A 27196-nucleotide genomic window follows, 5' to 3' on the forward strand; every position below is an offset into this window, starting at 1 on the left:
GACAAGGTCAGGAGGAGTCGGGCTCGAACCAGCAACCTTCCAGTTACTGGACAACTCCTCTACCTCCTGAGCCACTGTCGCCCAATGACAATGACAGTGCCAGAATTAATCACTTATGCCCAGGGCTGTACGCTTAGCTTTTTCACTAGGCCTAAATTAAAACATTTAGGACCACAGAAAAAAATTTAGGAGCACTATTACATTTCCTTGAAAACCTTGTTGCCTTAAGCAAGATATAGATCATTCACAGCAGTGGCAATCCTAGTCTCTGCTCAAACACACAGAAAAGGCATCTTGTTTCTATTTCATATTTTGAATTCAGTGTTTGTATACATTTTGTTAACAATTTATAGCATTTTAGGATCTGCGTGATTATGTATAGCTTAAAATATTCAGTAATTTAAATACTTCATATTGATTACACTTGTCTTTAATGATATTACAGGGGTGGTGTGTAGGTCTAATTGAGTGCCTGTCACTTTAAGAAGTACCGTACGTGAACATAATTCATTCGGTTTTAGAAAAATAGTCAAGCATAGTTCAAGGATACATGTTTTCATTAATTAACATGAATGTTCAAAAAACGAATAAAGGTAAAGACAAATATTTCTGGTGTAATAGAAAAGATGAGTGTCCAGCAATGTTAACTTATATGATTTAGGTAGCCTATGGCATGGCATTGTGAGTTGTCCCGTTCACTTTTTTCTTGGTCATGTTTAATTGGCTAGGTGCTTAACTTACTCTACCATGACTTGTCTTGGAGTTTGGTATGTCTGTTATATCCAATGAGTGACAACCAGTGCTCAAAATAAAACGTTACGGTATTCTCCTGATAACGTTAGTGGAATGGATTTAATGTGAACGTAGCCTACATGTCTACACTGCACTGTCAGGACCGGAAAGCAAGCGTAGTCACCTGCTGTCACGTGACTACGTCAGCCCCAAACGAGGAAGTAGTTTTTCAATGATCGTTGATAAGAATGTAGCACAAATTAGCAAGTGCATCTTTTAGTCAGTGTCTACGTGCAAACTTAGTCACGTGCTGTCACGTAACTACGTCAGCCCCAAACGAGGAAGTAGTGTTTCAATGATCGTTGATAAGCATAGATATACAGTGCCCTCCACAATTATTGGCAACCCTGGTTAAGATGCCTTAAAAGCCTTAAAATAAATATTTTTTTATTGTAGAAGCATACTCTCACACTGAAAATTGTAGAAAAATGTTACCTTCAACTCAAGTGAATTTTAAGGTGGGAAAAAAATCCCTGACTGAGAAATAATTATTCTTCATAAAATCACCTGCTCTACAATTATTGGCACCCCTAACAATTCCTAGGAAATAAATGTAATTAAAGTATTTCTGTAATTTCTGTCATTTCTACAGTAGTTTACATAGTCAATCAGAGTATGTAGGAACATTTATTTAGTATTCTTAACATCCTGTTTCCCTGGGCTATAAATATGACGTGACACAGAGGCCATTTCTCTTTGGAAACATTGGAAAGACAAAGGAACACACTGTTCAAGTAAGGCAGATGTGTGTCGACCTTCACAAGTAAGGCAATGGCTACAAGAAAATAGCCACTCGCACACCTGCCCATATATGGTCAGAGGAATCGTTAAGAAGTTTAAAACAACTGGAACAGTGGTAAACAAGCCTGGAAGAAGACGCAAGTTTATTTTGCCACCACGCATAGTGAGGAGGATGGTAAGAGAAATAAAAAAAATCTCCAAAACTCACTGTTACAGAATTGCATCAAATGGTTGCATCTTGGGGTCACAAAGTCTCCAAAACAACCATCAGGCGCTATCTACATGCCAACAAGTTGTTAGGGAGGCATGCACGGAAAAAAACCTTTCTCACTCAAAATCATAAGCACAAACGTCTGGAGCGGTACTGGGCCTTCAACCGGGACCGTGTGCTTTGGTCAGATGAGACAAAGTTAGAGCTTTTTGGCAACAAACACTCTAAGTGGGTCTGGCGTAACTAAAAGATGAGTATGCAGAACAGCACCTCATGCCCACTGTGAAGTATGGGGGAGGATCGGTGATGCTGTGGGCCTGTTTCTCTTCCAAAGGGCCTGGGAACCTTGTTAGGGTGCATACATCATGAATGCTTTGAAATACCAGGACATTTCAAATCAAAATCTGGTGGCCTCTGCCCGAAAGCTGAAGATGGTGTGGTCAAAATTATTCCAAGACAACTGGTGTGAGACTGCAGCTTTATTCACGATACCGGGAGCATGTTACTCACATGAAAGTCAAAGTAACAAGCCCACACATCTGTGGGCGAAGCCTGTTCTTATACCCTTAACACACACACACATGGAAAATCACTAGACACACTTTAGTGAGTCTTTAACCACCTGGTAATTATCAGAGATAAGAATGTTTACAAGAACTCCTCAACCATGTTTGTGTTTGTGTGCCATGGGTTCACCATGGGGTCACCTCCACATTCCTAAGGACAGGATGGCAACTAGAGTTAATTATATGTAAGCTATAGTAAATGGTTAATACAATGGGAAACATATAAAATTTATCCCACATATTCCCCCCTGTGGAGCTATGAAGCTCCATTCCTATCGCATCAATATATGTATATTCATGATACAATAAACATAAGGTTAGACTTATTTTATAGTTCTATAATTTCCTCTTTCGTAATATCTAGTATTTCTCTGAATCTTTAGACTTTCCACTTGGCATGGGACCATGTCATTGTTGATAAACATTGAGGGCTGGTACATACAGTAGTCAATAGACCGCACAGAGAATCCTGAAAAGTTCTATAGGGAAACACTTAATACAGAAACACTCACACTTGAAAAGATTTTTCTTGGCATATCCAACATATTTCATTATTTCCTGTTAATGTTAATTTAGCATGGAAGGCTAACTCACAGACTTTATTATTATCACAAACTTCTTTCTTAAGGGATGATTAGATGAATAATAAGCAAAACAAACATCAACATCTTCTGTTTTCTCAGTTATTCAAAACCAAAAATAAAACCTAATCCTAGTCTTCAACAGCAGAGCTGACTTGGGTGTTTAGACCCTCCTCAGGTAACTGTCCAAATAAAATTAAACCAAAACAACAAACTTGTAACGTTTATCTAGCTAAACTGAGAAAGAATATTTTAATGTGATGCTAGTGATATTTTATTCATTCTCCCCAAAAGTCCATTCTTCAGTCTATTGCAAAATATGTTTGATAGATAGATAGATAGATAGATACTTTGTCAACCCTCTCTTGCAACCACGTGTTGGTTATGTTCAGTTCAGTTCATGTATGTTCTGGATTCTTCACCACTCTGAAATTCTTATGGCTGTACATGTAGGTGTAGATGATAATTCTTCAAAAGGTCCTTTCCATTTGTCCTGGTTCCAGCGTTTTCTTCCTTCTTTCTTCCTTTGCAATCCTTTGATGAGTTCCTAGAAGCCTGGCTTGGCTGGGTTTGTCCTTTGCAAACTATGTGGAAGTGCCAACGCCACCTAATGAGAAACAAAAGACAGAGCAGCAATCAGTTCTCGCATGTAACCATTGTCCTATTTATATCTCTTAGGTTAGGTAAACTGAAGCCGGCAAGGGACGTCCGGTCAAAATCTCAAAGGTGCTAAACCCTGTAGATTTTGATGAACGGCCTCTAAGGTAGAAAAAAGCCAAAGGAAAAGCTGTCACCCAGCCCATCTCTGTTGACACGATCATTTTAGTCAATTTTGCTTTCAACATTGAATTAGCAACCGTACTTTGTGGTTGGTACGCACAATGGGTTCTAAAGCCAATTTACAATTTCTCTGATAGAATTTTAAAAGTTTTATTCACAAAATGTTATCTGAGGTCAGTTTCTTAGGGCCTCCCCATCTAGGTACCACATGTCTCATTAAAGCCTTTTGTCTTCCTGGGTAACATCCAGGTCATTTTGAGAACATATCAACTATTACATAGTCAAATCCTCTCCATTTGTTCAATTGAATGAAATACATTATAATATGCTCAACAGCCATTCAGGTGGTGGGTGATGTCCTTCCTTGACTCTCATTGTAGGTGCAACATTATATTTTAGACACATTAATACACCTTGCACAATACATGGTTGCTACTGTAGTGAATCCTGGTGCAAAATAGATTTTCTCTATTGTCTGTATCATAGCGTTAGCATTTGCATTGCCTAAGCCATGAGATAGGTTAGCAATAATGTGAACACAAGACCTCAGAAGAACTGGCCTGCCTGTCAGGGTAGTACACACAGACCCTGTGTATTTTCCATACAATTCTTCCATTTCTGTCTTTCCTTATTATCTGATGCTTTCTGTGCTTCCTTTAAAGCTTCTTCAGATGTAACAACATCTGGTATTTGTAAATTCAAAAAGAAATACATTGTGCTTTGTTGTCTGAAAATCCAAAATTCAGGTGTATTCGCTACACTCCCCCCTGCGCGGCTCTCTTATCTGCCGCGTCAGCCCTCCTATTGACCAAGCTGATAACATCTTTATTGCAGTGTGGGTTGACAATTTGCTACAGGCACATCATGAACAATTTTCTAGTTAAAATGACTATCAATATAAATGCAAACAGATTTGCCTTTTGTCAATTCCACCAGTTCAACTGATTGGGCAGAGAAATATGGGAGGGAGTGAGATTCACTTTTATCAAATTGATTCACTACAGAGTAACCAGTCCCTACCTCTCCGGACTCCAAACACTTAGATGATTCATTAACAAACAAGATTAAGTTCGGGATTTGACAAAAGTGTTTCAGAAATGTCAAGGCTAGAATTAGTGCACATAGAAACAACATCACAGTAATTATGCAAATCACCATCATCTTGTTGGTATACAGTAGTTGGGTTAAGCGTTGTACAACATGCAAGGGTTATATGAGTAAGGGTTAATAACACATGCTGATATGTCAGGACACTAGCAGGTGTAAGATGTGTAGATTTTCTTGTAGAAGCAATGAATATACTTCATGTGGGACATTTGCAGTGAGTGGATGCAACAACACAATGTCAGCACAAGCTAACATCCCACTGGCAGATGCTGTTACAAACTTCAGATAAGGAATCATTCAGGATCTAATTGTTTAGATAAGTTAAGCCACTGGTCTGTGCTGACCCTCATGCTGTTGACATAACACTAGGGACATGTTGAGGTGTTTCCACACAGAATGGTAGGTCATGATTAGGCAACCTCAGAGCTAGAGTTGACACTAATGATCTAGAAAGTTTTGTCACAATTGTCAGTCCAAGTCAGTTCGTCAGTCAATTTTTTAACAGGTATTTGCATATGCTTGGAGTGGCTATACTCTCTGTTTACTGTAATTTAAAATCCAAGCAAGGATTATCCAATCATTCCTAGGAAGCACAACATTTGCTGCTTTGTCTTGGGTCTGGACAAGCAGTTATTGATGAGATGCAAAATGCATCTAGGGCCCAACAGCCAGGAGTTAGTATATCACCCAAATTACTTAACTCTCTCCTGACAGAGTTGCAACTTTTGTTTGGAGACTTCCAGTCTCACACTGGCCAGGAGTGTTATATTGCCACAGTGTCAATTTGGCACACCTCAGTCGACGGATTTGCTAGTTAAACATTATTGACATAGGTGATAATAGCATTTCATGACAGCAGAATTAATATTAAGAGGCAAGATACCAGAGCTTTGTTTGAAACGGACGCTGACTCTGTATCTTTGTGGCAAATATGTCCTTTGAAAATAAACGCAAATCAAAACTAACAATATGGATCCGTTCTAATTGTAATTTATGCAATTCTATAACGATTACAGAGAAACATGTTGCATTTGGAGGCAAATTTGAGAGAACAGGGCTGGAGTTCATCACAATAACTCCTCTCTCATGTATTGCTTTACATGTTTGCGCTATCCCCTGCTCAGCCTTTATCAATAGTGGATATTGCGCCTTCGACAGATTATTTGATATTACAGTTAGTGGCTGAGCAGTAGACAAGTAGAGAAGATCTGCTTTTTGTTAGGTAGAAAGAGTCACAAACTCCTCCTGTTGTGCAGAAACTGTTCTCTGCAGAAAACAAAGATCTGTCTCTGTCTGCACATGGGTGACTTTTGCCAATCACCATTTCTACAGAAATATGCCTTTCATGATAATAGGAAATAAACCAAGGTGTGTTGGACATGTGTCCAACCTTTGGCATTAACACACACCTTAAATAAATTAAAATACACATGTGTATAAGAATATTGAGTTTGCAAACAAATATGTCAGACCAGGTGACGGGTCTACTACATCTGCAGAGTAGCTTTACATGTAATTGCTAATTAGCCAGCTGTTTCAACAGTCTTAACTGTATGTCCTAAGTGGTACCATTGTTCTAAGTATTTTGGATCCAAGGTCTCATGAAAAGATTTCATCACAAAATGCAAGCACTCTGGAGTTTTCCTATCTCCTTGGACTCAGACGGGTCAAGTTAATACTACACTAGGCTGTGTGCATTTGTCCCCTATCGAAGTTATTTGAGTAAACAGACCTCTAAACCCACCCCATTATGTGTGAGTGAAATTGTAAGATCTCATTTACACATTAAATCCCAGTCCAGTAAATCTTCGGAGCAAACACTGCTGAGGAGGAATGTTGTTTAACTACATGTTGCTTATATTTAACTCCCCATGGGTTAAAACTCTGTCTGATGTTAACTGATCTGAAACTCCTATACCCTGCACTTCTCTTGTACTCTTCATTATCACAAACTTGCTATTATCCTTCTTCCCTCTCATAACTAATCTCTGCTTCTTTATTATTCAACAAGAAAAAATATCCCCGTTAACAGAAAGAGAGAATTGGCTGAGTAGGCTGTGATGTTGTTGTCAGAGCGAGTTGAGGAAACAGTTCAAGTTGTAAATCAGAAGTGGGTCCCCTGTTCGGACCCCTCTATCCCATTCAGCTTTGTCATGCTGAGACCAGACAGGATTTGGAGAGTGCTGTTGTGATGGGTGATCCCAATACTCTTTCTGATTGTCTTTGTCACAGTGGCATACAAAGTGGTCTACTCCTCTGGTTAGCCCCCCTATAGCCACATCCATGTTCTTCCTTCAAGCATATTGTTCAGTTCATTCAGAGCCACAGTACTCCAAGCAACAAGAACTCTTTACATAGTCCATAATATCCTCTGTAGAGCCTTTGCCTCTCTCTCTCTTCTGCACAGGTATATCTTTCTTTCTGTTCTTTATCCTACTTTCTTTTCCCTTCTCTACCATAGCCCTACATTCATTTCCCTTTTCTTCCATAGCCCTACATTCATTTAGCTTTTCTATGCTCCACACTATAGATAAAGGAAATTTCCCTTCACTTCACCTATTCCCTTTACCCACTAATCTCCCATCTATACATTCAGATCCATATTTTCTCTACATGTATATTTAACTCCCCATATCAGTGTCTCCTTAATATTTTTATTTTGCCAATTGCCTTACGCCTAAAATCAGAGCAAATCAAACAAAATGTGATGACAATCTTATCAGATACCCAAAGTTCAAAACACCCAAATTACAAAACACACAAACACCCAAAACACACAATGCGCAAAACACACAAACACACAAAACACACAATGCGCAGAACCGGTTGCACTGTCTACGCATAGACAGCACGGCCACTACCACTATATCTGGCAGGAAAAATACGTATCATCCGCCTCAACCTTAGGCAGGATAACCCTCCACCTCCATCACAGGCAGGAAAACCTTCTACCTCTCTCTAGGTAGGAAAACCGGAAAACCCTCTACCTCTCTCTAGGTAGGAAAACCCTCTACCCCTATGTAGGTAGGAAAACCTTCTACCTCTGTTTACAGTAGGTAGGAAACCATGTATATACAACCACCCCATTTTACAAACTTAAACAAATGTAAAATCAGGGACTCACCACCAAGTTGTCTGTGACCACCAAACACGGGTGTTACCGTATCCGAGTCACAGGAGGATTCCCTCTGGCCAGGCTGGGTGCCGCTGAGCAGTGTTGGTTGCTGATGACGGCCTTCTCCCAAGATCACAAAGAGATCTCCCTCCAGTCGACTTGGTTAGGGTCCTGCGCCTTTGGTCCTCCTCGCTATGTCTCAGAGATAGGTATCCCATCCTCGTCGCCAAATATGTGGTCAAAATTATTCCAAGACAACTGGTGTGAGACTGCAGCTTTATTCACGATACCGGGAGCATGTTACTCACATGAAAGTCAAAGTAACAAGCCCACACATCTGTGGGCGAAGCCTGTTCTTATACCCTTAACACACACACACATGGAAAATCACTAGACACACTTTAGTGAGTCTTTAACCACCTGGTAATTATCAGAGATAAGAATGTTTACAAGAACTCCTCAACCATGTTTGTGTTTGTGTGCCATGGGTTCACCATGGGGTCACCTCCACATTCCTAAGGACAGGATGGCAACTAGAGTTAATTATATGTAAGCTATAGTAAATGGTTAATACAATGGGAAACATATAAAATTTATCCCACAATGGGTCATCACTGGGTCTTTCAGCAAGATAATGACCCTAAACATATGGCCAAATCTACACAGAAATGGTTCACCAGACACCGTATCAAGCTCCTACCATGGCCATCTCAGTTCCCAGACCTCAACCCAATTGAAAACTTGTGGGGTGAGCTGAAGAGGAGAGTGCAGAGGAGAGAGCCCAGGTCGTTGGATGATTTGGAGATTTTGTGCAAAGAGGAATGGTCGAAGATCCCTCTTTCTGTTTTCTCTAATCTTGTGAAACATTATAAGACAAGATTAGGTGCTGTTTTATTAGCAAAAGGGGGTTGTACAAAGCACATCAGGGGTGCCAATAATTGTGGCACACATGATTTGATGTAAAATAATTGTTTCTTAATGTGTGATTTTTTCCCTTCTAAATAAATGCACTTGTATTAAAGGTTGGATTTTTACGCTATTTTTTAGTTTTAATTTACTATTTGGAACAAAAATGAATTTATTAGAAGCTAAAGAACACATCTTAACCAGGGGTGCCAATAATTATGGAGGGCACTGTATATATATATATATATATATGGTTGATAAGAAGCAAGTGCATCTTTTAGTCAGTGTACGTTCTTTTTATAACAACGTAGCACACATTAGCAAAGTGTATTAGATTCGTCATTGTCGACGTTTTTAAGTTATAGTTTTGGATGTTGAATGTTTGTACAAACACAATAAATAACGTGAAGGCCGTCCTTCCACTCCTGGTACCTGTAGACCATTTGACAGTGTGGACAACTCCGGAAATAGGTTGAAACATCTAGAGAGAGAAAACAAAAGAACAAACAACTGCAAACAACTGCAACATATCACAGTATTTAAGAAAAGGAAGCTTTCAAGATAAAATAAAACTCTTACTTGCAAGTAGGCTACACCATTCAGGGTGATGATCTTCGCATTTTGGGTGATTCTGGCCGACTTTTGAAGATGCACTGACCCTCAGTGTTGGTCATCTTACTTTTAAAAAGTAATTAGTTACCGTTACAAATTACTTCTGGCAAAAAGTAATTGAGTTAGTAACTCAGTTACCACACTGTAAAAGTAACTAGTTACTCAGCAAAGTAACTGACATTAATTTTTATGTTCTATAACACTATTACGTTCTATAACATCTTTAACGTCAAAGATATTTATATTAACTGATTGAAGAATAAAAACATACAGTATTTCAGAACAGTTGGTATTTATTTGAACTTAGATTGCAGCCTGCCATATGATATGCATAGAAATAAAAACATAAAAAATAAATATTGAAAATAAAATTCAAGAGCAAAATTAAGACACACAAATGTAAACTTGGGTAAAAAGAAACAAAGGAAAATCTAGCCATTAATTAATTAGTGCAATTCTCTGTAACTGTATATTAGGCCTACTGCACAGAACAATATCTAACTCTTAAATATTCCGTAAGGTAACAAAATTAAATATTGAACATAAATAATATTCACACACTTTGCATTCAAGTACAAAACCCAATACCCAAAAATGTAAACTTGGGTAAAAAAAAAAACAAGGAAAATTTGGCCTTTAAAGGGATAATCCGGAGTGAAATGCACTTTAGATCAATTTTTCGGACTATTGGGAGTACATACGTTGAGTTGACACCAAAATCATGTAATTCGGATGTATTTTGAGGAAGTTCGAGCTCACAGTTTTTAGCCAAAACTCGTTAGCCTGGAGGTGACTCGGGCATGTCATTTCGCCGCTACAAAACGCTATTTTTATACCTCTTCTACTGTTCCAAACAACACTACACTTACGTGGTAGTGAGTAGAGGGTCCCTAAAGCCAAACCGAAGTATCCCCACGTCTTTATGTGGTCGGATAGAGAGTCCAGAATGAATTTAATCGAGTCAGTACCTTTCCGGAAATGTCGCTGTTGCAGCTGCCAACGCTATAACAACACTTTATTAACATTTCCGGAAAGGTACGGACTCGATTAAATTCATTCTGGACTCTCTATCCGACCACATAAAGGCGTGGGGATACTTCGGTTTGGCTTTAGGGATCCTCTACTCACTACCACGTAAGTGTAGTGTTGTTTGGAACAGTAGAAGAGGTATAAAAATAGCGTTTTGTAGCGGCGAAATGACATGCCCGAGTCACCTCCAGGCTAACGAGTTTTGGCTAAAAACGGTGAGCTCGAACTTTCTCAAAATACATCCGAATGACATGATTTTGGTGTCAACTCAACGTATTTACTCCCAATAGTCCGAAAAATTGATCTAAAGTGCATTTCACTCCGGATTATCCCTTTAAGTAGTGCAATTCTGTACCTGTATGCCATTGCACAATAAACAGAGCACTATCCAACTCTTAAATATTCAGTACAGTAACAAAATTAAATATTGAAAATGAATAATGTTCACACACTTTGCATTCAAGTGCAAAACCAAGACCCACAACTGTAAACTTGGGTAATAAGAAACAAAGTAAAACCTGGCCTTTAATTAGCGCAATTATCTGTATCTGTATAATATTGCACAATAAACAGAGCACAATCCAACTCTTAAATATTCAGTAAAGTGATACAAATTAAATATTGTAAATAAATAATATTCAGCTATTCACACACTTCACAATCAAGTGCAAAACTAGGACACACAAATGTAAACTTGGGTAAAAAGAAACAAAAGGAAGATCTGGCCATTAAGTAGTGCAAATCTCTGTACCCGTATGTTATTGCACAATAAACAGAGCACTATCCGACTATCTATGTATCTACTGTCTAACTAACATGTTGTTCATTCTCAGTGAAAATGGACAATACATTAATCTATACTAAAATACTCCTCTCATCTAACGACTAAACCAGTGGTTGTAACGTAGGAGGAGAAGCTTCTCAAATCTTTTGTCTGACAATCTGTTCCTCTTCGGAGAGAAGACAAGCTTGCCCAGGCTGAACAGTCTCTCAACAGGTGCACTAGATGGAGTAGCAGCATTGTAACGTAGTGAAATTTTCTTGATGAGAGAAAATCCACTCAGAGAGTTGAAGTTTTGTGCTGAAGATCTAAAATAGTCTGCCACCTGGTTTTCTGCTGAAGAGGAGGTGTCCTCCTCATCCTCCTCAAAAGAAAAGAAATCGCTCTCTTTGGCTGAATCTGTGTGATGTGAAGATGTGCTGGTACCTGGCTGTGGTTCTTCATGGACAATCTTCCGGCACTCTGCCAGCAAACTTGCCTTAGCCTTATCCTTCAACTCCTGTGACCGCAGCCAGCGAAGTTTGAATTTTGGAAGAGTTACGGCAGCAAGTATAGCCTCTTCGTTTCCCAGGACATCAGCAAATCTGGTTTTGATAGCCTGAAATGATAGAAGAATAATCAAATGCAATGTATTTATCCACACAAATCAGTGTTATTATTATCATAATTATTAGAATAACTAGTAGTAGTAGTATTTATTATAGTGCATGAAAATGCACTATACTGTTCTTCCAAGTCTTCTTCCGCAACTTCTTATTATTACAGTGCATGAAAATGCACTGTACTGTTATTCCAAGTCTTCTTATTACAGTGCATGAAAATGCACTGTACTGTTCTTCCTAGGCTTCTTATTATTAGAGTGCATGAAAATGCACTCTACTGTTATCCGATTTATTCTTATTAGAGTGCATGAAAATGCACTCTACTGTTATCCTGTTTCTTCTTATTATTTTTATTTATCTTCTAACGTTTTTGTGCGTCCAATTCAGCTTCAACCGTTTAACGTAGAAACTTCATTCAAACTGCGCTGCGTAGGTCTTACTTAGGTGACTTCAGCTATGTATTTTTCAACTTTGAAAACTTTATCGTTGAATTTATATTAATTTTTTAAACCATTTTTTCTCCCATAGACTTAACATTGGATTATGACATCATAATAGGGCAATTAGAATCTTATGCCAGGTGGCCAGCCCCACCTGCAGCAGCTCTCTCTCTCTCTCAGGCTTTAAGCATACAATCTCTCTGAAGACTACACATATCCTGTTAAACTGTTTCCTCTGTCCACAACTGTTTCAAAATAAAAGTCCTCACTGCAATAATACACTATTAAATCATTTAACCATTGAAACTACTCAACTATTGAACTGTTCAACCATTCCAACTGTCAGTTATCATCAACTATGCCTCCAGTCAACTACATGAAACCTCCATGTACCTAGCAACCAACATAGCAACCATTAAAATTAAGCGTTTATGACCGTTTCCATAGCAACCAACATGATTTTACTACAGTAACTTCTTTATTCCTGATAGTGGCCACCATAGACACCCTATCAACAAATGTTTCAAAATAAAAGTCCTCACTAGCAAGTTAGCTAGTTAGCATGGTTAGCATTGTTAGCATAGTTAGCATTTTTAACATAACTGCTAGAAATGGTTAGCTAAGTTAGCTAATCAACCTGGTTAGCATTGTTAGCATAGTTAGCATTTTTAGTATAACTGTTAGAAATGATTAGCTAAGTTAACTAATCAGCCTGGTTAGCATTGTTAGCATTGTTAGCATTTTCAACATAACTGCTAGAAATCATTAGTTCAGTTAGAACTGTAATGTTTAAGCTTTAAACTGTCTACCTTCACACTATCAGCTTTCTTTAAACTATGCAACCACCATGTTTACCCTAGCTACACCTTAGTAACTATATCTACATTATCTACTGTATCTATACATTTTTGCATTTTCATGCACTCGTAATTTCCCTGGAATTACATTCTCTAGTTATTTTTATTTTTCTTCTAACGTTTTTGTGCGTCCAATTCAGCTTCAACCGTTTAACGTAGAAACTTCGTTCAAACTGCGCTGCGTAGGTCTTACTTAGGTGACTTCAGCTTTGTATTTTTCAACTTTGAAAACTTAATCGTTGAATTTATATTAATTTTTTAAACCATTTTTTCTCCCATAGACTTAACATTGGATTATGACATCATAATAGGGCAATTAGAATCTTATGCCAGGTGGCCAGCCCCACCTGCAGCAGCTCTCTCTCTCTCTCAGGCTTTAAGCATACAATCTCTCTGAAGACTACACATATCCTGTTAAACTGTTTCCTCTGTCCACAACTGTTTCAAAATAAAAGTCCTCACTGCAATAATACACTATTAAATCATTTAACCATTGAAACTACTGAACTATTGAACTGTTCAACCATTCCAACTGTCAGTTATCATCCACTATGCCTCCAGTCAACTACATGAAACCTCCATGTACCTAGCAACCAACATAGCAACCATTAAAATTAAGCGTTTATGACCGTTTCCATAGCAACCAACATGATTATACTGCAGTAACTTCTTGTTTCCTGATAGTGGCCACCATGGATACCCTAGCAACAAATGTTTCAAAATAAAAGTCCTCACTAGCAAGTTAGCTAGTTAGCATGGTTAGCATAGTTAGCATAGTTAGCATTTTTAGCATAACTGCAAAAAATCATCAACTAAGTTAGCTAATCAACCTGGTTAGCATTGTTAGCAAATTTAGCATTGTTAGCATAGTTAACATTTTTAGCAATGCTGCTAGAAATTATCAGCTAAGTTAACTTATCAACCTGGTTAGCATTGTTAGCATAGTTAACATTTTAGAATACCTGTTAGAAATTATTAGTTAAGTTAGAACAGGAATGTTTAAGCTTTAAAATGTCTACCTTAACACTATCAACTCTCTTTAAACTATGCAACCACCATGTTTACCCTAGCTACACCTTAGTAGCCATATCTACATTTTTTTGCATTTTCATGCACTGGTAATTCCTTGGAATTGCATTTCTAGTTAAACTTCTTCTTCTAACGCTCGCAATTCAGCTTCAACCGTTTAACGTAGAAACTTCATTCAAACTTTGTTGCGTAGGTCTTGCTTATGCCATATGTGCTTTGTATTTTTCAACTTTGCAACTTTTATACTTTTTAAACTATTAGTTAAAAACTATCACCATTTCCCCCATAGACTTAACATTGCTCATTATGACATCACGGCAGCAATTAGAATGTTACCCCAGCTGGTCAGCCACCTGGGCACCAACTGTCAGTTTCTCTCAGGCTCCTCTCTGAAGACTACATATTCTGTTCCCCTGTATCCTCTGTGCACAACAGTATCAAAATAAGTCCTCCTAATTCCATCCAACTTTATATCCATTCATCTTCTTCAAACCATTCACTCATCCACCCATTCTAAACAGTCTGCCTATCAACAACATCAATTAGACGCTCTACATTGAACTTTTAAACAATCTACTCTGTCTCAGGCTGGCTCTCTTAAGACTAGCCAGTTAAATTGATTACACCTGTATCTGTATCCACTACTCTCAGTAGAGAGCTGTGTCTCTCCATTCTACAAGAATATAAGGCACATTCCATCCAACATTCTATCCATTCATCTTCTTCAGACCATTCACTCATCCACCCATTAAACTGTCTATCAACATCTATTAAACAATCTGTCTATCAACATCCATTAAACTCTCTGTCTATCAACATTAATTAGACTATCTACATTCAACTTTTAAATTATTTACTCTGTCTCAGGCTTTAAGAGTACTCTGGCTCTCTTAAGACTAGCCAGTTAAATTGATTACACCTGTGTCAACTACTCTCAGAGAGCTGTATCAGTGTCTCTCTTAACAAGAATATAAGGCACATTCCATCCAACCTTCTATCCATTCATCTTCTTCAGACCATTCACTCATCCACCCATTAAACTGTCAATCAATATAAAACAATCTGCCTATCAACATCCATTAAACATTCTATCTATCAACATTAATTAGACTATCTACATACAACTTTTAAAGTATTTACTGTGGGTCCCTCTCAAGCAGCGTTTATATGTCCTCCCTCGCTCCTCGATCCTCAATGATCTACATAAAGAAAGATAGAAGAAGGGCTAGACTATCCCATTGTTGCCGCTCCATCATTCTTTATGTAGATCAGTGAGGAGCGAGAGAGGACGCGTAAACGCTATGAGAGGCACCTTCTGTCTCAGGCTTTAAGCATACAATCTCATTAAGACTACAGATCCTGTTTCACTACTTCCTCTGTCCACAACTGTTTCAAAATAAAGGTCCTCACTGCAATAATACACTATTAAATCATTTAACCATTGAAACTACTCAACTATTGAACTGTTCAACCATTCCAACTGTCAGTTATCATCCACTATGCCTCCAGTCAACTACATGAAACCTCCATGTACCTAGCAACCAACATAGCAACCATTAAAATTAAGCGTTTATGACCGTTTCCATAGCAACCAACATGATTATACTGCAGTAACTTCTTGTTTCCTGATAGTGGCCACCATGGATACCCTAGCAACAAATGTTTCAAAATAAAAGTCCTCACTAGCAAGTTAGCTAGTTAGCATAGTTAGCATTGTTAACATAGTTAGCATTTTTAGCATAACTGCTAGAAATCATCGGTTAAGTTAGCTAATCAACCTGGTTAGCATTGTTAGTAAAGTTAGCATTGCTAGCATAATAAGCATTTTTAGCGTAACTGCTAGAAATCATTAGCTAAGTTAGCTAATCAACATTTTAACATGAATAGAAATCATTAGTTAAGTTAGAACTGGAATGTTTCATCTTTAAACTGTCTACCTTCACACTATCAACTCTCTGTAAACTATGCAACCACCATGTTTACCCTAGCTACACCTTAGTAACCATATCTACATTATCTATCTATTTTTGCATTTTCATGCACTGGTAATTCCTTGGAATTGCATTTCTAGTTATTATTACAGTGCATGAAAATGCACTGTACTGTTATTCCAAAACTTCTTATTATTAAACTTCTTCTTCTAACGCCTTTAATGCAGTCTCAACCGTTTAACGTAGAAACTTCATTCAAACTTTGTTACGTAGGTCTAACTTAGGACATGGGTGCTTTGTATTTTTCAACTTTGTAACTTTTATACTTTTTAAACTATTAGTTAAAAACTATTACAATTTCCCCCATAGACTTAACATTGCTCATTATGACATCACGGCAGCAATTAGAATCTTACGCCAGGTGGCCGGCCACCTGGGCACCAACTGTCAGTTTCTCTGACTTTAAGCATACAGTCTCTCAGAAGACTACACATATCCTGTTAAACTGTTTCCTCTGTCCACAACTGTTTCAAAATAAAAGTCCTCAATGCAATAATACACTATTAAATCATTTAACCATTGAAACTACTCAACTATTGAACTGTTCAACCATTCCAACTGTCAGTTATCATCCACTATGCCTCCAGTCAACTACATGAAACCTCCATGTACCGAGCAACCAACATAGCAACCATTAAAATTAAGTGTTTATGACCATTTCCATAGCAACCAACATGATTATACTGCAGTAACTTCTTGTTTCTTGATAGTGGCCACCATGGATACCCTAGCAACAAATGTTTCAAAATAAAAGTCCTCACTAGCAAGTTAGCTAGTTAGCATGGTTAGCATAGTTAACATTGTTAGCATAGGTAGCATTTTTAGCATAACTGCAAAAAATCATCAACTAAGTTAGCTAATCAACCTGGTTAGCATTATTAGCACATTTAGCATTGTTAGCATAGTTAGCATTTTTAGCATTACTGCTAGAAATCATCGGTTAAGTTAGCTAATCAACCTGGTTAGCATTGTTAATAAAGTTAGCATTGCTAGCATAATTAGCATTTTTAGCGTAACTGCTAGAAATCATTACCTAAGTTAGCTAATCAACATTTTAACATGAATAGAAATCATTAGTTAAGTTAAAGCTGGAATGTTTCATCTTTAAACTGTCTACCTTCACACTATCAACTCTGTAAACTATGCAAACACCATGTTTACCCTAGCTACACCTTAGTAACCATATCTACATTATCTATCTATTTTTGCATTTTCATGCACTGGTAATTCCTTGGAATTGCATTTCTAGTTATTAAACTTCTTCTTCTAACGCAGCCAATTCAGCTTCAACCGTTTGACGTAGAAACTTCATTCAAACGTTGTTGCGTAGGTCTTGCTTATGCCATGCCTGCTTTGTATTTTTTAACTTTGTAACTTTTATGCTTTTTAAACTATTACTTAAAAACTATTACCATTTCCCCCATAGACTTAACATTGCTCATTATGACATCACGGCAGCAATTAGAATCTTACGCCAGGTGGCCGGCCACCTGGGCACCAACTGTCAGTTTCTCTGGCTTTAAGCATACAGTCTCTCAGAAGACTACATATCCTGTTAACTGTTTCATCTGTCCACAACTGTTTCAAAATAAAAGTCCTCACTGCAATAATACACTATTAAATAATTTAACCATTGAAACTACTCAACTATTGAACTTTTCAACCATTCCAACTGTCAGTTATCATCCACTATGCCTCTAGTCAACTACATGAAACCTCCATGTACCTAGCAACCAACATAGCAACCATTCAAATTAAGTGTTTATGACCGTTTCCATAGCAACCAACATGATTATACTGCAGTAACTTCTTGTTTCCTGATAGTGGCCACCATGGAAACCCTAGCAACAAATGTTTCAAAATAAAAGTCCTCACTAGCAAGTTAGCTAGTTAGCATGGTTAGCATAGTTAGCATTGTTAGCATAGTTAGCATTTTTAGCATAACTGCAAAAAATCATCAACTAAGTTAGCTAATCAACCTGGTTAGCATTGTTAGCAAATTTAGCATTGTTAGCATAGTTAGCATTTTTAGCATTACTGCTAGAAATCATCGGTTAAGTTAGCTAATCAACCTGGTTAGCATTGTTAATAAAGTTAGCATTGCTAACATTATTAGCATTTTTAACGTAACTGTTAGAAATCATTAGCTAAGTTAGCTAATCAACATTTTAACATGAATAGAAATCATTAGTTAAGTTATAACTGGAATGTTTCATCTTTTAACTGTCTACCTTCACACTATCAACTCTCTGTAAACTATGCAACCACCATGTTTACCCTAGCTACACCTTAGTAACCATATCTACATTATCTATCTATTTTTGCATTTTCATGCACTGGTAATTCCTTGGAATTGCATTTCTAGTTCTTCTTCTAACGCACGCAATTCAGCTTGAACCGTTTAACGTAGAAACTTCATTCAAACGTTGTTGCGTAGGTCTTGCTTATGCCATGTGTGCTTTGTATTTTTCAACTTTGTAACTTTTATACTTTTTAAACTATTAGTTAAAAACTATTACAATTTCCCCCATAGACTTAACATTGCTCATTATGACATCACAGCAGCAATTAGAATCTTAAGCCAGGTGGCCGGCCACCTGGGCACCAACTGTCAGTTTCTCTGGCTTTAAGCATACAGTCTCTCAGAAGACTACATATCCTGTTAACTGTTTCCTCTGTCCACAACTGTTTCAAAATAAAAGTCCTCACTGCAATAATACACTATTAAATCATTTAACCATTGAAACTACTCAACTATTGAACTGTTCAACCATTCCAACTGTCAGTTATCATCCACTATGCCTCCAGTCAACTACATGAAACCTCCATGTACCGAGCAACCAACATAGCAACCATTAAAATTAAGTGTTTATGACCATTTCCATAGCAACCAACATGATTATACTGCAGTAACTTCTTGTTTCTTGATAGTGGCCACCATGGATACCCTAGCAACAAATGTTTCAAAATAAAAGTCCTCACTAGCAAGTTAGCTAGTTAGCATGGTTAGCATAGTTAACATTGTTAGCATAGGTAGCATTTTTAGCATAACTGCAAAAAATCATCAACTAAGTTAGCTAATCAACCTGGTTAGCATTATTAGCACATTTAGCATTGTTAGCATAGTTAGCATTTTTAGCATTACTGCTAGAAATCATCGGTTAAGTTAGCTAATCAACCTGGTTAGCATTGTTAATAAAGTTAGCATTGCTAGCATAATTAGCATTTTTAGCGTAACTGCTAGAAATCATTACCTAAGTTAGCTAATCAACATTTTAACATGAATAGAAATCATTAGTTAAGTTAAAGCTGGAATGTTTCATCTTTAAACTGTCTACCTTCACACTATCAACTCTGTAAACTATGCAAACACCATGTTTACCCTAGCTACACCTTAGTAACCATATCTACATTATCTATCTATTTTTGCATTTTCATGCACTGGTAATTCCTTGGAATTGCATTTCTAGTTATTAAACTTCTTCTTCTAACGCAGCCAATTCAGCTTCAACCGTTTGACGTAGAAACTTCATTCAAACGTTGTTGCGTAGGTCTTGCTTATGCCATGCCTGCTTTGTATTTTTTAACTTTGTAACTTTTATGCTTTTTAAACTATTACTTAAAAACTATTACCATTTCCCCCATAGACTTAACATTGCTCATTATGACATCACGGCAGCAATTAGAATCTTACGCCAGGTGGCCGGCCACCTGGGCACCAACTGTCAGTTTCTCTGGCTTTAAGCATACAGTCTCTCAGAAGACTACATATCCTGTTAACTGTTTCATCTGTCCACAACTGTTTCAAAATAAAAGTCCTCACTGCAATAATACACTATTAAATAATTTAACCATTGAAACTACTCAACTATTGAACTTTTCAACCATTCCAACTGTCAGTTATCATCCACTATGCCTCTAGTCAACTACATGAAACCTCCATGTACCTAGCAACCAACATAGCAACCATTCAAATTAAGTGTTTATGACCGTTTCCATAGCAACCAACATGATTATACTGCAGTAACTTCTTGTTTCCTGATAGTGGCCACCATGGAAACCCTAGCAACAAATGTTTCAAAATAAAAGTCCTCACTAGCAAGTTAGCTAGTTAGCATGGTTAGCATAGTTAGCATTGTTAGCATAGTTAGCATTTTTAGCATAACTGCAAAAAATCATCAACTAAGTTAGCTAATCAACCTGGTTAGCATTGTTAGCAAATTTAGCATTGTTAGCATAGTTAGCATTTTTAGCATTACTGCTAGAAATCATCGGTTAAGTTAGCTAATCAACCTGGTTAGCATTGTTAATAAAGTTAGCATTGCTAACATTATTAGCATTTTTAACGTAACTGTTAGAAATCATTAGCTAAGTTAGCTAATCAACATTTTAACATGAATAGAAATCATTAGTTAAGTTATAACTGGAATGTTTCATCTTTTAACTGTCTACCTTCACACTATCAACTCTCTGTAAACTATGCAACCACCATGTTTACCCTAGCTACACCTTAGTAACCATATCTACATTATCTATCTATTTTTGCATTTTCATGCACTGGTAATTCCTTGGAATTGCATTTCTAGTTCTTCTTCTAACGCACGCAATTCAGCTTGAACCGTTTAACGTAGAAACTTCATTCAAACGTTGTTGCGTAGGTCTTGCTTATGCCATGTGTGCTTTGTATTTTTCAACTTTGTAACTTTTATACTTTTTAAACTATTAGTTAAAAACTATTACAATTTCCCCCATAGACTTAACATTGCTCATTATGACATCACAGCAGCAATTAGAATCTTAAGCCAGGTGGCCGGCCACCTGGGCACCAACTGTCAGTTTCTCTGGCTTTAAGCATACAGTCTCTCAGAAGACTACATATCCTGTTAACTGTTTCCTCTGTCCACAACTGTTTCAAAATAAAAGTCCTCACTGCAATAATACACTATTAAATCATTTAACCATTGAAACTACTCAACTATTGAACTGTTCAACCATTCCAACTGTCAGTTATCATCCACTATGCCTCCAGTCAACTACATGAAACCTCCATGTACCTAGCAACCAACATAGCAACCATTAAAATTAAGTGTTTATGACCGTTTCCATAGCAACTAACATGATTATACTGCAGTAACTTTTTGTTTCTTGATAGTGGCCACCATGGATACCCTAGCAACAAATGTTTCAAAATAAAAGTCCTCACTAGCAAGTTAGCTAGTTAGCATGGTTAACATAGTTAGCATTGTTAGCATTTTAGCATAACTGCAAAAAATCATCAACTAAGTTAGTTAATCAACCTGGTTAGCATTGTTAGCAAATATAGCATTGTTAGCATAGTTAGCATTTTTAGCATTACTGCTAGAAATCATCGGTTAAGTTAGCTAATCAACCTGGTTAGCATTGTTAGTAAAGTTAGCATTGCTAGCATAATTAGCATTTTTAGCGTAACTGCTAGAAATCATTAGCTAAGTTAGCTAATCAACATTTTAACATGAATAGAAATCATTAGTTAAGTTAGAACTGGAATGTTTCATCTTTAAACTGTCTACCTTCACACTATCAACGCTCTGTAAACTATGCAACCACCATGTTTACCCTAGCTACACCTTAGTAACCATATCTACATTATCTATCTATTTTTGCATTTTCATGCACTGGTAATTCCTTGGAATTGCATTTCTAGTTATTATTATGAGTACTACACCAATGTTCACTTAATAAATAATAAAATATTCAATTCAAGTTCTTACTGTGACTATGGCGTCAGGAAGGTCCCTCAGTATTTGCAGGCCAGTTTTAAGGGCTTCGGTCTTCAACATTAAGGTCTCCATCGTTGGTAGGAGTGTACCATGAAAACAATTGTCTTCTCCCTGAAGTATATCTAAAGCAACTTTAAGGGGCTTCATCGCAGTACAGTACTCCTTTAAAAACTGGTGTTCCCTTTCCGTTATTGCTGTCAGTCCTAATTTGGAAGAGATGGTGTTAAGGTCTACCATGGATATTTCATTGATTCGAGCCAGGGCATCATAAAAGGAGTTCCACCGTGTTGTGCAAGGTACAAGCAGCTTTTTTGACACCAACTCATCAACTGTTTCAGTAGCCAAAGTTGAGCGACTGGTCTTGTTCCATAGGGCAGTACATTTGGCAGTAGCACTTCTGTACACAGCCTTTGTTGCAGTGTTTGACAGCAGCCACTTGTCAACATCTGTGCATGAAATTAGGTTTAGTGTGTGTGATGCACATCTCTTGTGGGGGGGCAAAGCTATCACAACATCTCCATCATCCTCATCAGTTGCATGTAGAGCTTCATTCATGTCTGTGAATGTCACCTCATCTTCGTCTTCAGAATCACTCTCCTCAAGTGGCTGGTACCTCTTAAATGCTTTGACAAAATTGGACCCATTATCAGTCACTGTTGCTGTGATTTTGTGCGTTATCCCATATGTTGAGTGTATATTGTCAAGCTCAACTGCAATAACGTCATGAGTATGATGCCCCTTAAATCGTCTGCAAGCAAGAGCTGCTTTCTCTCTTTCCATGTTAATTGGATTGATCCAATGAGCTGTCACACCCATGTAACTTTTATTGTGGGCAGTCCAGATGTCTGCTGTCGTAGAAATGTATTCTAATTCCTCAAACGTCTTTTTAAGCTCCATATCCATTTTTTCATATTCACTGTCAATGAATTTAGCAAACGTGTTTCGGCACGGGGCAACCCCCCTACCACCTCCTCGTATTTGTATTTTAGAAAGGATAGCTCTGAACGACTCAGACTCCACGGTAGACAGGGGTAGCATGTTTTCCACGACATACCTTGCAATCAAAGAATTCAGCTCGGCCTTGGTCACCTGCTGCTGACCCGAAAAATCGAGCGTTGCTTGTTTCAACGGAGTGGCTCCGTCTCCTTCGCTGGAGCTCACGCTAGCTGTTGGGCTTGGAACTGGGTTAGCAGCAGCAGCAGCAGTAGCAACTAGCGCCGTGTTCGCGTGTGTACTGTAGATGTGAGGTGCTTCATGAGGTTGGAGTTGCTTGTGGCAGACGTGGATAACATCTTTTTTCCTGGGCATAGCGTGCATGATACATACACATTCTTGCCTTTAATTTCAACTAGAGAGAAGTAGTGCCGGTACTTCCAGTTTGAGAAGGCTACGTTGGTCATTGCTGGGTCCAGCGGGTTGTTCACGGTTGTTCAGAGGTAGTGGCAGTCAGAAGTTCAGAACGTGCGCATGGCATGGCATCCGCCCACCCAGCCAATCATCATCGCATTTGCAACGGCATCATCATTATCCCCTCTTGTGCTCTCTCGGCAGGCAGCTGAGCTGATAAAGCGCAAACTTGACACCTCGCACTTCATTCAACCAACTTGTAGTAACGCGACGCTTTAAATTCTCAGTAACGATAACGGCGTTGCAACGACGAGAAAAGTAATTAATTAGATTACTCCGTTACTGACAAATTAACGCCGTTAGTAACGCCGTTATACTTCAACACCGTTACTCCCAACACTGCTGACCCTGCACAGATTCTGCAAACAGTCTCTGTTGGGTGCAACTCTGTAAGATAATCAGTCAAGGCCTTTGGCTTTATGAGGTCATCTGGTAGGTCAGCTGGGAGTTTTTTTTATGGCTAAACAAGTAGTCTACAAGCCGCTCCAAACTGCCATGCGGTGGATAGCCAGTGCCCTGCTTATCTGGTGTTGTGGCGACTGCCTCTGTTTTAAAGATCTCCCGGTTTGTCTGGAATAAGTGCCACTTACTTATGTTTTTGTGCACACATGACCCTCTAGGTTTTGCACAAGCACAATGCCAAGTGTTAACTGCTGAGTTGTAATGCACCATGACCCTCCCAAGACGACTACAGTGGGTTAAAGATGGTTCATGGATAGAAAAACAGAAATTGTTCTGGCTCTCTTGAAGGTCAACTTGAACACACAGGGGCACATGAGTTGCTGTAGCATATCTTTGCCTCTTCAGACATGTTGTCTTTTTCGCCTCACCAAAAAACTTAAATGTTACCATTTCAGACAAAACTTCTTCCTCCAGGAATCCTCTTCTGCCGTTTTGGTACAGTACTCCAGTGAACGTATGTGATCACAGTGCTGAGACATTAATCCACTTCTAACTGCCATCAGATGAAACTGCCTGCATTCCTCTAACTCACACACTACTTTGTGCACACGACCCCAGGTTTTGTTCTGCACATGTAATGGTATAGAAAATCCTTGCCTGGTTTTCTGAACTGCAGAAATGCCATTGGTAGCATCTACACACACACTTTTGAAATGAGTAGCCACTGTTGTGTCCTTTGAATTTCCACTGTGTTCTCTCTGGATATGTTTGGCCATATTTTTTTGTAGATCTTGAGGTTGCAATGATGGCATTTCTCCTTTTGTAAGGTACCTTGTCCTGAAGGGGAGTGCAGGCTGCAGCTGGACGCCTCTCAATTTGTTGAGCTAATGGTTCTATTGCTAGTGCAAATAGAGAAGGTAATAAAGAGTCTCCCTGGGCTGTGCCTCTATTTAATGGAAATGGATCCGAGAGGATTCCATATACTTGTGCCTTTGGTGACTTATAAACTGTTTTGACTATATTTATAAATTCCTCTGGGAAACCATAACTTTCCAACACTTTAAATAGATAAGCTCTCTCTAGCCTATCAAAGGCTTTCTCGGCATCCACCGCCATAAGTGTTAAATCTATTTTATTCTTCTTTGCATATTGTATTAATGATAAACAGGTCCGGGTATTGGTCCTTAAATCTCTATTCTGTATAAATCCTGTCTGATTTTGATGGATGATCTCAGGTAGAATAAGAGTGAGTCTATTATTAATAACTTTAGTAATACGTTTTTTTATCGCAATTAATTAAACTAATAGGTCTATAGTCCGCAGGGATATACTGTACACCATCTCTTCCTGGTTTTGGTATCACTGCTTGGTACATTGTTTGGGGCAGCGTATGTTCCTTTTGAGCTGTATTCACTACTTCGATAAAAAGGGGCTCAATACTTGACCAAAATGTTGAATTCAATGGGAATTCCATCCATTCCTGGGGCTTTTTTAAAAGGGAATGTTTTTAATGCCGATTGTATTTCCTCACAAGTTATGTCTTTCCGAAGTTTTTCTTTTTGTTCTGCTGTTAGACATTTCAAATTAAGTGATTTAAGGAAGGGGATGGGGTCTGATTCTTTTAATTATGATGTATATAGATTATCGTACATTTTGAATTCATTATTAATCATCTGATTATTTGTATAAACTAAATCTGATGTTTTATTTTGTATTGATATAAGCTGTCTCTTAGCTATTTTTTGACTAAATTATCCCCCTCATATATGGGTGATTCTCACGAAACCACAAAACCATATGGAACTAAGGATTTGATTGTCAAATATGCCATAAATCAAACTAATTACACTATTAATTAATATAGGTACATGTGTTTTATCTTGCACACAAGGTAATTTCTCCATATTCTATTGTTATTTTGTATTTTTTATGCATTTTTTGGGTAAATTATCATTACCGCAATGTGTCCTGGCTCAAATCTCAGGTCTTTGATCATTAAGAAAATCTTAATCTTAAACTCTAAAATAAAATAAAGTTTTAAATATATTGTTTGAAGTCCAATGCTTCATCAAAATGTGTGTTTCAATAATATTGACATTATATTGTCCATATTATTTTAAACAAATGTTTTGTCATCAGTCATACAGTATTTTTCATTACCGCAATACTTTTGAGCACTGTAATAAAAAGCAATAGGAATTTCAGAATGAAATGGAATTTCCCATCATGCATCAGTAATAACTGAAGATCAAAGATGGCGTCAAGGTAAGCATGTCTCCTTTTTTCATTGTGCTGAAATGTCATGATTTGTCTCAAAACTGTGCAAACACAACACTAATGAGTCTCATTACCGAAATTGTAAACAGTTTTGTTATGAAAACTATTTTCTTAATTAAAATTTGTTTAGTAACAAGGTAATAAAACACACAATCTCATGAAGGTCGTTTTGTAGCTAGGTCATACTAGCTAAATCTAAAATTAGCATTGTTGTGTTAGGTCGTCTCATTACCGCAATGCTCTTGATCATTACCGCAATAGTTAAAGCCTATTTCGGTGATGATAATTTCAATTTCGGTAATGAAAATATTAAAGGAATTTGCATTGTTCAATGTTGTTCATGACATTAATTCATTTTTAATAAGAATAAATACGTTTTTAATAAGTTTTGGAGGAATATTGATGCAATATTATCACTAACAACCGGAAAGTTACTGCCAGCAGCATGGTCTGATATTACGTTTCATTACAAATCCAAAGACTAAAAATTACACTATCAGGTTTGAAATTATCGCAAACACTGACAGATTATGACAAAATTGTACTTAATGAGGTAGACACATTCAGTAATAGACTGTGTAAAAATAAAGTGTTAGCTTTTTCCCCCATTGAATCTCATGAAAGTCGCTGGTGTCATATCATAATGAGTGGCCGTCATCACGTATAGATTACTTTCATAGACTTAAAATGTCACATTATTGGAGTCATGGAAAGTGCATGTTCACAATTTAGAGATTGATTGCTATAATGTTCCTTATCTGTGTTTTTTTCCATGCTTGCATTCACATTGACCAGGTTGGCAAAAAGTGCGCAAAAGAAAGCTGCAGCAAAGGAAAGTTTGAGGAAGCACAGAGAAAAGATATACAGCAACCCAGAACTTTTAGAGGAATACAGAAGGAAGGAAAGAGAGAGGTGATGGATAAGGGTTAAATGGTTTAGGTGGTGTTCTCAGACAAGTAGTTTTCGAAAATCAGCAATTTACTGAAAGAAATAACCTCATTCTGTAAAATTTGCTTCAGTATAAGCAGGATAATGGACTTCACAGTGTTGACTATCCATAATAAATAATTAAATACACTTTGCTCCGCGTCATGGCCGGTAGCACTGCTGTTTCATTACCACCTCAAACATGTATTAACTATGGATAGTCGAACGGCGTGTCGACCATTATGATTTACATGTCAACAAGATGCACGTGTTTACAGAATAAT

The 27196-nt window shown here is 37.6% G+C and overlaps 1 protein-coding gene and 1 long non-coding RNA gene across 2 annotated transcripts in view; one reads left to right on the forward strand and one right to left on the reverse strand.

Moving 5' to 3' along the window:
* LOC134076242 (uncharacterized) overlaps positions 1-27196 on the forward strand; it is a 71050-nt gene that overhangs the window by 2051 nt on the left and 41803 nt on the right. The window lies entirely within an intron of this gene.
* LOC134077368 (uncharacterized) lies at positions 2209-8408 on the reverse strand. The gene is made up of 2 exons (XR_009938683.1): positions 7903-8408; positions 2209-3498 (listed from the first exon to the last, which is right to left on the reverse strand). It is a non-coding gene; the product is annotated as an uncharacterized LOC134077368 (long non-coding RNA).

The sequence above is a fragment of the Sardina pilchardus genome, chromosome 3 (genome assembly GCF_963854185.1).
Source record: "Sardina pilchardus chromosome 3, fSarPil1.1, whole genome shotgun sequence".
Taxonomy (NCBI): Eukaryota; Metazoa; Chordata; class Actinopteri; order Clupeiformes; family Clupeidae; genus Sardina; species Sardina pilchardus.